The sequence below is a fragment of the Anolis carolinensis genome, chromosome 1 (assembly GCF_035594765.1).
Source record: "Anolis carolinensis isolate JA03-04 chromosome 1, rAnoCar3.1.pri, whole genome shotgun sequence".
Lineage (NCBI taxonomy): Eukaryota > Metazoa > Chordata > Lepidosauria > Squamata > Dactyloidae > Anolis > Anolis carolinensis.
The window spans coordinates 79,109,758-79,124,944 of NC_085841.1; the positions used below are offsets into that span (position 1 = coordinate 79,109,758).

General features: G+C 41.4%; 1 long non-coding RNA gene across 1 annotated transcript; it reads left to right on the forward strand.

The window, feature by feature from the left end:
* The first annotated feature begins 1,118 nt into the window (after positions 1-1,118).
* On the forward strand, positions 1,119-1,982 carry LOC134298210 (uncharacterized). Its single transcript, XR_010005160.1, has 2 exons — positions 1,119-1,800; positions 1,883-1,982. It is a non-coding gene; the product is annotated as an uncharacterized LOC134298210 (long non-coding RNA).
* Positions 1,983-15,187: the final 13,205 nt, after the last annotated feature.

The following is a 15,187-nucleotide window of genomic DNA, read 5'->3' on the forward strand; positions in this document are numbered from 1 at the left end:
TCTTTCCCCAAAAGGAGTTGTATTTTGTACAGGGAAGTATGGGATATGCAACTCTTTCCCAAACTTGGCTTAGGATTATCAGGAAGCGTCCCTGGCTCGGATCCCTTGTTTCCAAAAACACTTTTGCGTGGAAAAAAGAAAGGAGAAAGCCCACCCCGCCCGCAAGAAGAAAAATGGCGTAGCAGAAAAATTGCTGCGCCAGGAAAAAAATACCCACAGGACAGCCCTTTGCAAAAACAAAAGAAAAAGAAAGACCCAACTAACACACACCACCCAAACTCAGCCAGCCACCCCACCTTTTCTCCCGGTCTTCACACAGCCATGCTGTGACGCAGCAATCTTTCCTGCCTGCCAGTGCCTGCACCAAAATCTCCCTTCCACCCTCTCCAAAATTCCCAGTGCGACTGAGCCACGAGGCGTGTGCACGCTCAGGACGTCCTACCAGCCCCTCCCCCTGGTTAAACGTGCTCTCTGATTGGCTACAAGGTGCAAACAACACGCTAGATTGCCCCAGTGGACTTAAACAAGTTTGGATGATTTGCCAAAGCATTTTTTAAAAACGAAAAAAAAGGAGCCATAACGGAAAACGGCCAATCGCGGTTCGAAACCGCGATATCCAGGCGTGTGGACAACCAAGGTTCGATATTGCTTCAAAACAAACGAAAATAACGAATCAATAACGGTAAACGGGGAAAACGAATTATTTGAGCAAGCCTAATGAGAAGAATGCAAGTAGATAGACACAATTGATCAGTCTGTGGAGGCTTTACTATTTTATAGGCAGAGAGTAGGCCAGAAGGGAGAAGTTCTCTCTCTGGTCCACTGTCACCAAGCATTGGTGATATCAAGCTGGGATGACGGAAAAGCCACCTGCAAATGTTTGGCAGTCTCAAATATGAATGTAATTCTGATCCATTTCTACCTAAATATTAAATACAAAGTTAGTTCCCCAAAGAAAGCATAGATCCAAACTTTCTTTGAAGCAGATACCTTTGATGCTGGTACCCGATCTGTGAAATTCCCACCTCAGTGAAGCTCATCTAGTGCTTACATTGGAGTCTCTAAGGGCTCTTCCTAACAGGCCCTATATCCCAGGATCTTATCCCAGGTTTTCTGCTTTAAACTGGATTATATGAATCTGCACTGCCAGATAATCTGAGATAAACAGAAAAACTGGGATCAGATCCTGGGATATAGGGCCTGTCTGTTGTGACTGCGCCTTTGGGGATTATGGTTGATGGTGATGGGATTCGAAGAGGAAGAAAAAACCCTCGTGATGAGGGTTCACTGGAGGAGTTGTGCAGGAAGCGACTTAGAGAGCTATATGGGGGATCTTCTGAGGAAGATTCAGATGGGGAGTTTGGGGAAATGGATGCTGAGGAACAGGTGGTGGCTGGGGAAGTGGGCACTGAATGGGCACAGCCACCAGAGATGTCTGGGGATTTGGGGCCTATGGATATTACTGAACCTGGGGTTTCTGCTGGAGCTGATCCCACTTGGGATGCTTGGAGAAGGGAGGATGGTTCTTTAAGTGTTCATGGGGCTAAGTGTGGGCAGGATGATTGGGACTCCGACGAATTGCTAGGTACTCCAGATCCACGAGCTCTAGCTGTGTGGAGTTCGGACTCTGAGTAGATTTGGGACACCTGGTGTTTGAGTGTGAGTGTTTGGTCACCCAGGAGGAAGGGGAATAAAATGGGAATATTTGGCCATTGCACTTTGCATGTGGCAAGGTGTTGCTGAGGCGCCATTGGGATCTCTGTGTTTCCGTGAAGACTGGACTTGGACTGTGATTCGAATGTAAGTTATCTGGGACTGCTCTGCAGCAGAGGGATGGAACTGTGTGGGTTTCCTTGGACTGTATTCTGATTACTATTTCTAGCTGCTGATACCATCTGGCTTGGCTCTCGCTGTGTCTTATCGTGGACCTGGTTTGGATGACTGCACCCTCTTCGGACTTTGGATTGAATTTGACCTGGCTTCTGTCTACGCTCTCTGACTGACGACTTCTCCCAGTTTCTGAATACTGGTTTGCCTTTCGGAATTTGCTGCTGCCTCCCGACCTGACCTTGGATTCTCCTGACGACGGCTATTCATCATCCCTTTGAAGCTTCGGCTTTATCTGCACTGTGGAAGCAGTTTACTGCTCTTCTAGTTTGTTTGTTTTCAAGCCAGTTTGCTGTTTTTCTTTTGGGAACTGTCTCTTTAACTCCGCAGAGCCGGCTGTCTGTTTGCAGAAACGGTTTGAAGCCAAAAGAGGCTTTTGCACTTTCTGTTATACTCTGCAGCTTTTGGAAGGTTTCAAGCCTTCGTTTATTTTGCATATTTTCTTGCAGTCAACTCTATTTGTTTCTGTCGGGACCCAGGCCGCAGAGCACCAATAACCATGCGCAGAGACCAGAATCTATCTAATATCTTTATTAAAGGAATATATAAAGTCAATAAAAACAAGTGAAGAATATAGTTCAGAAGTAGACCTTTCAGGAAAGGTCAAATATAGTCCAGGAAATCAATGTCCAATATGAGATATTAGAGTCCAAAGTTATAATCCAATAACCGAAACACACACTTGCCGAGCAAGTGTGGGGAAATGACAGGGTCCTTTAGTCCAATGGAGCTTGACAACAAGGCTGGAAAACAAACTAGATTCTTGGCAAACAAGACTTGATACGAGGCAACAAGAAGCAAGAAGCAAGAACAGGGTCCGTGGCGAGGTCCAAGGAACAAGGCAGGCTTGGAACTAGAACAAGGTCCGTGGCAAGGTCCTGGAAACAAGGAACTGGAGTAGCGTAGTCCACACACGATCTCACTCCTGAAGCTGACGAATTGACTCCGCAAGGATCTCCTTGCGGTAAAACAGCTATATAGGATCTTTTTTTCCCGCCAAGGAACACTTTCCCTGGGGAACAAGAAGTGAAACCCAAACTGTGTCCAGATGCATGACTCCTTAAGATTTCCCAAGGGAAACAGGCTTAATCAGCTAATTGTCTGGCAGCGATTCTGGCGCTTCGGCGATTCGCCTCCCTAGCGCCTCTATCTCGATTATAATTATCCTTGCGAGAGAACGGGGGAGAATTCTGCCCAAGGCTTGTTTGGCTGACTTCTTGAGGGCAAACATCTTGCAGGTGCAGGGGCTCCGATTCTGGCTGAATCGGTGGGAAACCCAAGTTTTCCTCTTCGTCTGCCACAATAGTACTAGGAACGGGACTACATGGCCCATGAGACATCACAGTTTCTCCAAAGCTGAATTGAAGCGTCTTTAGTTTTTATTGAATGCCAGCATGGGAAAATAGCGTGGCTTGTTTTTGAGTTATTTTTGTCTAAACTACTCTTGAAACACTGATAAGTGAAGTGTTTCAAGGATACTTTCTGTGTTTATGTTATTTTTGGCCTATCTTTGGAATAAACTCTGTTTTGTTTGTTAACTGGCGTCTGACTCTTGACACTGTCTGAAAGGGCCCTTAGAGCAAATCAAGTAAAAACCTTATTTTCTTCCTTAAATTTAAGAATCCTTGATTAAGACTGGATAACTTGTGGGCAAAGCAAAGTCTTCATGTGGCCATCCTAGCCTCCCTCCCTTCCTAGTACTTCCAGGAATTAAAAAAAAATCATGTAGTACTTCACCAGACCACAAAGATGGGATTTGATAGGATGCAACCAAGATAATTAAAATGGAATCTAAGGATATAGCATTAATGCAGTTTGATATAGTTTTAACTGCTGTGTCTCAATGCTATGGAATCATGAGAATTGTACTTTTACAAGGTCTTTAGTATTATCCAATGCCTCACTAAACTGTAATTGCCATGATTCTATAGCATTGAGCCCTGGCGGTGAAAATGAAGTCAAAATACATTAATTCTACAATGCAGATGCACTCATAGTACTGTAAGTGTGTGGTATAAAAGGGAGGTTATTTTTAAAAACTAAATTGGGTAAGTCTAAATTTTGTTGAGTGATTTCAAATCCACTAAAACCATGGGTTCAGCGTGCGGGGCAGTGTGTCTAGTTTTCCAGAAGCTCAGATTAGACAGAGATGGTTAGAAGGCAAAAGCAAATGTTTTTCTCAATGGCCAGAGAGGATGTCAGTGGAGAAAGCACTCCAAAGTACTGATATACTGCAATTGTAAACACAGAGCATTTTTATTTCATTTGATAGCTATTCAAAAACTCACACCAGCTCCTAATTGGCCAAAACAGATCTGGCTAGGATCTGTGCTCTGAGTGGCTCAGGACTTTGTTGGATGTCATCATTAGTTGGCTCTTTGTGTTGGTGGGAAATTCAAAAAGCTGTCATTGAAGCATTTGAAGTGTTAGTCCATTTAACGGTCCACCTGTGAGAAGGGCACAATCCAAGAGGAATATGGTGTGACAATATGTAATGAGTTCTTGATGGGCTTAATGTGTTAGCTCTAGGTAACACAATAGTGTTAGTCCAATGTACACAATGGATACTTGGGGATAATGACTATTTCAATAGGTGAAACTGGCTTGAGTGATGGGTGTGGGTTCTTGCCCACATATAGTCCCAATCTTATTAATGGAAGCAGAAAACAGATCCAGGGAGCTCTGATATACATTCATTGAGTAATCCCCCCCCCCCCCTTGACTCCCAGTTGCAGTGGATAATGGAAATTTAATGAAGGGGTTTTGGATGTGACCAGATAAGATCCCAGAGACTATTAACAACAAATTTTGTGGCTCCGGCAGGTGCTCACTGGGTCTGGTGGAGCCACTGCTTCCATTTCATGTTTTTATGTATTTCATTGTACATTTTATAATTTGGGGGTCTGATTTCTCGATATCAAGCTAATTTATTCCATACTGTATAGCCTGCCCCTTGTTTTTGTTTTTTTGTTTGCATATTTGAAAAATTCAAATAGAAATATTGAACCTATCTCTGAATTGCTGTGTTTAAGACCTTGTACACCAGTTTAAAAAAAGAAAGTGAATGTGTGCCTAAACGTGCGCATTACATAAACATTGGCTAAGAAAGCATGGTTTCAAAGAGACAAGCTAGAAAGACAAACTAGAACTATATGTTTCCTTATTTATGTGTGTTTAGAAATCATTATACAGTGTTCCCTCACTTATCACAGGGACCCGCAATAAGTGAAAATCCGCGAAGTAGGGACACTATATTTATTTTAATATTTATACATTTTAGTAGTTATACACTATTTAAAGTTTTTATCAACCAATCGTGTGTTGCTAAATCGCCTCCTTCTCCTCCCATTTTCGCTTGGGCTCCTTTTCTCTCCCTTCAGCTTCTCCTTCCTCCCTTCCTTAGGCTGTAAATTGTAATTTTTTATGATTTATAATAGTCTTTTAGAGTTTATTGAAAAACCGCAAAACAGCAAATCCACGAAAAGTGAACTGCAAAGTAGTGAGGGAACACTGTATAATAATTATCATTTGAATACAATCAAAATTACAATATTTTCCAAGTGGTAAATGCAAATTACCGTATTTGGAGAAAACTTAGTGTCACTTCCATGTGCAAAGGAAACTATTCTTTCACTTCAGTGTTTGATTATGTGTGGCACAACGATACTGGTTCCACTTTCAAGGTGCATACATAGGAAGACAATGAGGAAAAGCTAAACTAGTAGAAAAGACAGGTTGCCGCTAAAAGAAATGTGTAGCATTTTTCAGCTGCTGCTTCTATTCCACAAGATATCCTTGTGAACAGAAACTGTTAGCTGCTATTTTTAATGCCTATAAGACAGATTTTCTGAATATGTATTTTCCAATCACATTGACAATTCTGATGTTGTGTAATTTCATATCTTCTGAACATTTTGGTAATTGGAAAGTGTCTCCTCTAAAGTCTTCACACAGTAGTTACTCATTTGGTTATAGCAAGACTAATTTTTACACAAATGAAAGGCAACAAAATTGTAAAACAACTCATTTCATGTCTGAGATTGCAACAGCTATAAATGCAGCAGCATATAAATGGGGCATCATGGAAAGTCTGGCAGGTAATTTTCCTTCCCTGGAATTCCATAGAATTGTCAAAGAACAAGAAGCCATGCATGGAGCACTTAGACATTTCTAAATGGTTGTTTTCAAAGCCAGATGGTGGGCCCAGAATCCAAGGGGGAAAACTAATGCTCCAAGGACTTCAAGGAAAGATAATTCACCCCTTGAGGGATTTTTTTTTTAAAAAATAGAGCTTGTGGAGTCCAGAGAGATTGCACTGCACAAAAAATAGACTTGGGGATCACATTTTGCCTATCCCCTATTTAAATAAAGAAGAGGATAGTGGATCTCAGGATAAGGTGAAACAGAAAGATCTGTAGAAATGTGGCTGTGGATTAAAGGGTAACCAGACATGAAAAAATTTGCTCCTGTCCAGCCATTTTACCCCATTCAGCTATTACACTACTGTGTCTTCATTAGCTTCATAAGCAATGTGTTTTGTTAATAATAATCTGAGATGCTGCACAGGAATATTTGTAGCAGTGACAGATCTGTTGGCATGTCTGGATTTGTAATGGTTTAGTGGTGCTTTCCCAAATTATATAGTTGGTGGACCTTGCATAATAGGATCCTGTGTCAAATGGACAGTTCCTTTTCCTCTCCTTATTTGATTAAACTTTGGAATATTTATCTGCCAATGTCAAATCAAGAATTGCAGACCAGTTCTTAGAGGGCTTGAAAGGATATGAAATAGTAGCTTAGGCATAAATGATGAAATAGATGTTGTGATTAAGTGACCAACTGATATAATTTTCTCTGAATAACCCCTAAAGTGAATTGAAGGCTCTAGATCAGGGAATTGCAGCATTTATCTGCAGTCTCTAATCAGCAATAATAGAAGCTGCATGTCTTGCTGTCACACACTGGTCTCAGGAAACAGCCAGATCATGCAATTAAACCATTATGCACAATCTACACATACGATTTAATGATTCCTTTTTCTTTTTCTTTCACGTCATGCCTTGTGATAGCATATATTATTAATTTTTCCTTGTAACATTTTTAAAATAAGTTGGCCAACAAGCATGATTATACCAACAACAACAAAATACCTGCTGATTAAACGCTTGTTCAGAGAAACAGCATTTTCAAATTTATTATTATATTAATTGCAATTATTGGCAAAGTAGCAATTTAATTTGATGTGGCTTGTTTTTGTGTAGGCATGGACAAGATACTTGGCTTCACTCTCCTGAGGCAGGAAAACTAATGGCATTGTGATATAGACTAAACAGAGAAAAAACTTATCCAGAACTAATAATTTGTTATAATAATAAGCATGAAATAGCTGGTCAGCAATGAGCTTTCTTGTTGTTGTTGCACTTGTGTACCTACAACTTGTTTCTGACTTATGGTAACTTAATGTGAACAGGAGCTGAGAATGTGTGCTTCACTCAAGGTCATAAACTAGATAGAAGGAGAATGCATTCTGTTTGACTAGCTAGTAGTTTATAGCACTAGGGTGTTTTTGTAAGGTGTTTTTGTAACTGTAATAGCATTTAACTATTGAGTTAAGGCCCTGGACTTATAATTGTAGCTCATTTAAAAAAATATTTCCAAAGTTTTATTTGTTGCCTGTAGGAAGACCATTCTGAAGTGAGAAGTTTTGCTCAGAGCAATAGCCACCTCTGAGCATGTGTCTGCTTCTTTTGTTGTCCTTTTGCATGGGTACTTAAGGGACCTTATCACATGGACCTTGAGAAGCATTTGAGACTGTTTATCAAACGGAATCATTCCCTTAGATCCCCAATTGTCCTTTCTTTCCATCATATGTGTTTCTCTCTTCAGTCCCCACTTCCCCGCCTTGTGTTTAAGCAGGGAAAACTTCAGTATGAAACCAAAGATTACTATAGACCTCCTCCAATTTGGATGTGTGTGTGTGTGTGTGGGGGGGGGATTTTAAACCCCTTTGCCATGTTAAGTACCTCTTCACATGGCCCTTTTTGGGCTGTGCTGTTGCGCTGGCAATTACTAGTGAAAAGGAAGGCATGCGGGGTGGCTTGGGGCGCCCCACGTGCCTTCCCTCCTCCCCTCATCAGATGAAGGGAGGGAGAGGGTATGTTGGTACCCTTTCCCTACCCCATCAGATTGTAGAAAGGGCAGCAACATGTCAGCAACATGCATTGCCCTGGGGCCCTTTCTGCCAGGGATTTGGGAAGGAAAGTGTGGGTAGCTCCATCAGAGCTACCCACACAACATTTTCCCCTCATAGAACAAAGTGGTTTTCTGCACTTCGCACCCACTTTGGCAGTCCCTGTCCAAATCGTGAAATAAAGTGGCAAAATTTGGCATTTTTGCCCTGTCCTGAGACTGAAGAGGTCCTTAGTCTTTCCCATGCCTTCCTTCCTTCCATTCTTCTTCTTCATTCACACATTAGTCTCTGACTCTTTGTGACCTCATGGACCAGTCCACGCCAGAGCTCCCTGTTGGTTGTTGCTGCCCCCAGTTCCTTCAAGGTCAAGCCAGTCACTTCAAGGATACCATCCATCCATCTCGGCCTTGGTCAGCATCTCTTCCTTTTTCCTTCCATTTTCCCCAGCATCATGATCTTTTCCAAGCTTTCCTGTCTTCTCATGATGTGGCCAAAATACTTCAACTTTGCCTCTAATAGCCTTCCCTCCAGTGAGCAGCCGGGCATTATTTCCTGGAGGATGGACTGGTTGGATCTTCTTGCAGTCCAAGGCACTCTCAGGATTTTCCTTCAGCAGCGAAGTTCAAAAGCATCTATCTTCCCTCCATTATACAAGTGTAATTATAATCCACTTCACCACAATCCTCTCCTGCTAGGCTTTGTTTCTCTCCATTAGACCAGTGTTATGTTAAAAAGCTAACAAGAGCACAATTTTGAGCCTAGAAATGGAATATCACACATCAGAGGCTTCTGAGACAATCTCTGATTGTCTTCTCCCCCTCCCTTTTTTAAGACTGTTTTCAACATTTACATTACAGAGCTTGATGAGCACAGACAGGAAGCCTCCTGCTTTATGGGGATGAGCTCCATTGCTTAAAACTGTTTAAAGGGGGGGGGGGGTGTCATGGAATAAGGTCTAAGGTCTATAGGCAACTTAAAACTAATAGGATCATCTGCACTATATCTGTGTTTGATGGTGTCTTCAATTTCCTGCACTTTTAATTATAGCAATTCATATTCTATTTTCTATCCACTGGCAATTTAATAACAGAACATCATTTTAATTTCTATTCTTTAAAACCCATTCAGAGGCTTCCTGATTCAGATTCACTGTTATTTCAAAGGAGCTCTTCAACAGAATATTATCTCCTGTCTACAGTTGTCTGAAGGATCAAATGGTGGCTTTAAATTGTAATTAAACTGATTCTCCCAGCCCCATCCTGGGAATATGTACAGGCTTATGCTGTTTTCATGTCATACAAATGTGATGTTTTCATGTCATGTTCTTAAGAGAGAATTACACAATGGTGTTGCGGAGGAAGTGTTTTGGACATTAACACAGAATGTACAGTGCTGTGTTGACAGCAGAAGAGAAACTCAGTCTGTTCACATTTTTATTGTACATGTAAAATATGTTGAAACACCTGTGTAGTACATGTACAGAGCTGAAGGGGGATTTTGAGAAATGGGAATTAGTGCCACACCAAACAGTGTGAGATTTAATTTGTGCAATGCATTTATAGTACTGTCGGCCGTCTGCATCCATGGATTCAGCATCCACAGATTCAATCCACAGCTTGAAAAAATATTGTTGACTCTGAAAAGAAAACCTTTATTTTGCAATTTTATATAAGGGACACAATTTTATATAATAGGAATTGAGCATCCATATATTTTTTGGGGAGAAATAATGCGTAATAGGAAGGAAAGAATATTTGCTCTAATTTAGGTTCCATAGAGGAAAGGCAGAACATAAATAAATATCAATAAACACAGCTAAGGAATTAAATTCTACTGATTTGTATGGAATAGTTTGTTCATGTGTTCCATTCTCCTACTAGACATCTGAAGCTGCCCCAGCCATCCAGAATTAGTGTTGCGCTTAAAGATTGCGCTTCCACTGATGTTTTGTTTATGTTGTTTTTAAAACATAATTTTTATTAATGCTTTTCTATTACATTACTATTTTAAAAAGCTAAAGGGAAGCTGGGGAGGGAAAAGTATATGCGGTATGGGGAGGGGGAGGCTGGGGATGGGAGGGAAGAGGGAAGGGGATAGGGATAGGGAATGGTATTGGAGAGGGGAATTATTGGGATGGGAAGGGTAGGAATTTGGGGGGGGGGAGGGTAAATGTTGGGTAAAAAGGGGAAGGCAAAAATTCTGGCATCTTGCCAGGGGATAGTGGCCTAAAACAAGGGGAAGGGGGGTGACTGTTTATGTTGTTGTTAACTGCCATCAAATCAACTTCAACTTACTGTAGGTCAGCCCTATGAAAGAGACACCCCCAGCCAAGCTATCATAAATAGCCTCAGGTCCATGGCTTTCTTATGATATCGAGCTAGAATTTGGAGGGCCTTGCCCAATGGGAGAGAGACTGGAGACCCCCAAAAGGGTTCGCTACCTTGGTGAGAAAAGAGAGCCGCCAGAATCAGAATTTCCCTAGTTCCCAAATAAGTCTCACCAAAAGGCTGAAGAAAAGTACCACCAAGATGTTTAATGCGATCCAGCTGGAAAGGATGTCAACCGCGATCATTCGTCAAGAATACAATTGCAGTTCGGTACACTTTATAGCAAAGAAATGGGGCGGTCAGATTTGAATTTCCCGCTCCCCCCCCCCCCCAGCCGGCTTCACGCTGGTTGGTCATCTTCATCAGCTGGGGGAGAGGTGCAAACGCCTTGCCCAATCAGAGAGCCAGCAGCGCTTCAGCTTCTCAGCCAACCAGAAGCCAGGGGGCGGTCTAAGCCGTAAACAAAGGACCGATGAGTGGATTATGAATAAATCGAAGTAACTAATGGGTGCCTGATGGGTGCCAATTACCTCAAGGGTCCTCAAGGCAGCCCAGGATTATTTCCAGTAGTGAAAATATACATATTGGATCTGACGTGGCTGTCAGATTCCGGTTTTCTAAAGGCTGGATATGGGAACTGATGGGCGAGATCATTGTCAGTGGTTTGGCCAGGTGTGTTGACAAAGAAAAGTGGCGGTTGGGACAACCTCGGCTTTCCGAAGGCCTGTTGTCCCAAATTGGAATATGACAAGAATACCAGTTGGGCGCCCCCCCGGGCGATCCTGCTCCGAGACCCAGGAGGAAACGTCCATTGTTTGTTGTTCATGCAAAGGTATTTGATTAAGTCATTTAGTGAAGGGATTATTCCCCCCTTGGAAATGAGGGGATCTTCCTGCAGCTGGGTCACGCAGAGGTGGCTCTTCATATATCAGTTCATAGTTCATATATGGGGCAGGGGAAAGGGAAACATATAGGGGTACATTTATTGGATCAGGAATCATATTCACCCATCCCCTACCCCAAAGAGTCCAGGGTAAACTCATAAGTCACATAGGAAGGCATGAAACCTAAGGAAAAGGGAAAGGTACCAATGAGTGTCCACAAGGCATGGCCAAGCCGGCCAAAGTCACAGATGGAGGCTGTGATCACTGCCTGGGGCATGAAGAGGCATTTGGGTGACCCCCTCCGAGTCCATCTTGCAGTCTGAACTTCATGAGCTGCAGAAAACAGCAGCGAGGCGGCAACGCAGTAGCAGAGAGGCTCAGTTGACAGTCAGCTGTTTGTTCCTTTTAAATTTGATTCTATAGGAATAAAGGTTATTCCCAGAGTGTAGGGGTCCAAAGTGCAGGAAGCAAGGTAGCAGTTTGGCTTAGAATTAGTTCAGGAAGATGTGGTGTGAAAATGGTGCTATCCGTTAATGCGCGGTTACCGGCATCTGTGGATCTCGGTAACTGCGATTTAAAGGGAACGTACTTCCAACCCACAGCCAGCGATTGCCAGCGGCTCAGGAGGGAAAGCACAATATGGAGAGCTAGTTGTTTAGTGGAAAGGAAAGGCTCACATGCTAGCATTAATGGAAAGACACATAGTAACCAGTATGAGAGGAGAAGGTTAGAATATAATGATACTTTTATTAGGGATTAGTTACAATGTTAGGGTTAGAGAGGGAAGCAAAAGAAGAGGTCCAGATATGTTGAGAGCTGCTGCTGAGGCACACATTTCATTGTTGGCTGGCTCATCAGGGCTTTTCCGGATCTGTGGAACTCCCTGCCTCAAGTCAAATCGGGTCAAATGCAGGGAATTCCTGGTTCGACCTCACTTATGGAGTCTGTCTACCTGGAATGCAATTTTCCTCTTTTCCTACTGCCCTCCACTTATGCATTATGAATTGTATATAACCAAAAGAAGTCTTCAGTTCATAACCCTTCCTGTAACTGTCTGCTACTGTTCTAACCACTGTACCACTGTTAATCTTCAATATGAAATGTATAGAGTTTTAAACAGTTATTATCAGATGTCACATGGGACACATATATATCCCAAAAATACATTTGGGGCCCTCTAAGGTCCAAAGGGATTAAACTTTTTTTTTCAAAAACACCACTAATATCTTATGAAGCAGGAAAAAGTAAAAGAATTATAGGTTAAGAGAAATGGACCATTTTAGGCTACAGGGGCTGCCATTCTAGAATGCTTGCTTTCATTTAAAATCAAGCTTCCTTCTTTGTCTGAGCTGTTCCAAGTTGGTAGCTGGGAAACAGTATTTTGTCCTCTTGGTTTCTACTGTATTCTAAATTGGCAGTTAATAAAATGATATACCGACCCTTTCACAACAGTGACATATATACGGTTCAGCCATTGAGCAGGGGGAATTTAAATTGGTGCTATGGCTACATTTTCATGGATATAAAATGCTTCTCAGCTGCAGAATATGTACTGATGCAATATTTCACTCTGTGATCAAAAGCTAAAATGTCAAGCTTTATGGAATCTATATTAATGTTCTAACTAGCTGGATACTAACTCATAATAGTTACTTCAAAAATAAAATTGGTCAATTTAATTATAAGTAAGCTATTTCTTTTAAAATCTTCATACTGTATTTCTTTTCCCCATACTCTGTGCAAGCTAATTTTGAAACCATAAGCTTATGATTTCAAAAAAAGTGTTTGGGGTACTATCTGGACAGGGAATCATCTGAATTTTTCATTTGAGGTGTTTCAGTTTGGTGATGTAGACAAGATGCTTGATTTACTTCATCCCACAACATGTCAGATTCGTGTCCATCTTGGCTGATAAGATCTACTAGAAATGGATTTACTGGGGGTGGTGAATATCTAATAAAAACAGATTAAAATACAACAACAGATGGACACATAACACCCTTGAGAAACATATAACACCAATTAAAATATATAATATTGGGAGGGGGGGGCATAACATCAGTTTAAAGAGGATACACATTAAAACTTAATTCATAACTTAAAACTCATTGACTGAGTTCCTCCAGAAAGGCCTGTTAGAAGAGATTGGTTTTTAAAGTTGCTTTAAACTCAGAGAGCATATCCAGTTGCCTTCGGGCAGGCCATCCCAAATCTGATGGGGGGTGAAGCAAACGTCCTCTAGGATAGATGAGAATTGCCAGTCTAGACCTGGCTGCCTGAACTAAACGTCTCTTGGATGACCTGAATGCACAAGGCAAATTATATGGGAGAAGGTGATCCTGCAGATAACTTGGACAGAAACCATGTAAGACTTTAAAAATAACAACCAGCACTTTGTACCTTGCCCAGAAACTAATTGGCAGCCAGTGCTTTTAAAATTCGTGCAATATGTTTATGTCATGAACAGGACCTGCTGTCTTGAAGGGGGCTGTTACATGCTACATTAGATCACTATACTATTTTTTGCCATCAGTTCTTGATACAGATCCATGAAAATACCAATGGAAACTTGTGAAAATGATTGCTATCTGGTTCACAGAAAAAAATGCAAAGGAAAGAAAATACAACCACTTGGATTTTGTCTGAACTTATCCCTACTTCTTTTGCTCCTTGCATCCTCCCACGGCAGCTTTCATCCTCTCCCCTCTTTTCCCTTATTTTATCTCATTTTGTGTTTTTACAATGCTTACTTTCCTTACTCTGTAATGGCATTTCTCTCCCTTTCTTGTCTCAGGCAACTTCAGAAGTGGTGGAGAAAACAGGAATTCTGACTGCATTGCAGTCTGGTTTCCGATTATGATACCAAAACTGCTTCAGTTTGATTGACAACTCACTCCAAGCAAAAAAAAAAAAAAAAAAAAAGACTGCTACTCCATTGGTCTCTCTGGATTTCTCAGCAGCTTTCAATACCATTGATCAAAGCCTCTTACTAGATCAACTTTCAGATGGGAGTATAAGGTATTGTACTTTAGCGATTTCACTCCTATCTATAGTGTTGTTCCAGGCAGTAACACTGGGGCGCTTTATTCAATACAACTATTAAACTGTGGTGTTCTACAGGATTCTTTCATATCCTTCTTATTGTTTATTATCCACCACTGACTAAATGAATTCCAATGTGGGTTGCCATCAGTATGCTGATAACCAGCTCTATTTATCCTTGTTGTTGGCATAAGCAGGAGTGGTGCAGATGCTGGACCAGTGCCTGAATGATATCATGGGCTGGATGTGGGCCAGATAACTGAAGCTGAATTTCAATAAGATCTGTAAATCATAAGTTGCCAGATCTGGAAACTCTGCAAGCAACCTTTCCTGGATGGGAGTATACTCTCCCTGAGAAAGCAGGTATACAGTCTGGAGGATCTCCAAAGTCTATTGATGGAGGTCCAGATGGTTAGAGGAATTATTTATCTTTTAATCCAGTGTTCGGAATCAGTAAGGATAAATAACATAACAAATTATAACTATTTACTCTTTTTGAAAGTTAATTAAGATGTAACAAAAAAAAGTGATTAATGAGATGTTAACACTGGTAAAGATATATCTTGTGGCAGTTAAGATCCTGTTCACTGCATAAGAAAGTTCTGCAATCTTATTCCATTATCCTGATTTGACAGGGAAAATCCCAATTGATTGTTACCCCACATTTTCAGATCCTTTTCTCTCATTTCCTCCTCCCACGTTCCGCTGTTGCCCACAGATGACAATTTGCTGCAAATTGAATTCAGAGTGCAGGTATAGTTATGCCCAAAAGGAGAAGGGACAAAGATCAGCAAGCTTAGGCAAAAGCATACTGGTGACACCTCTCCTAATTTGCATTCTTCCCCATGAATAACTTT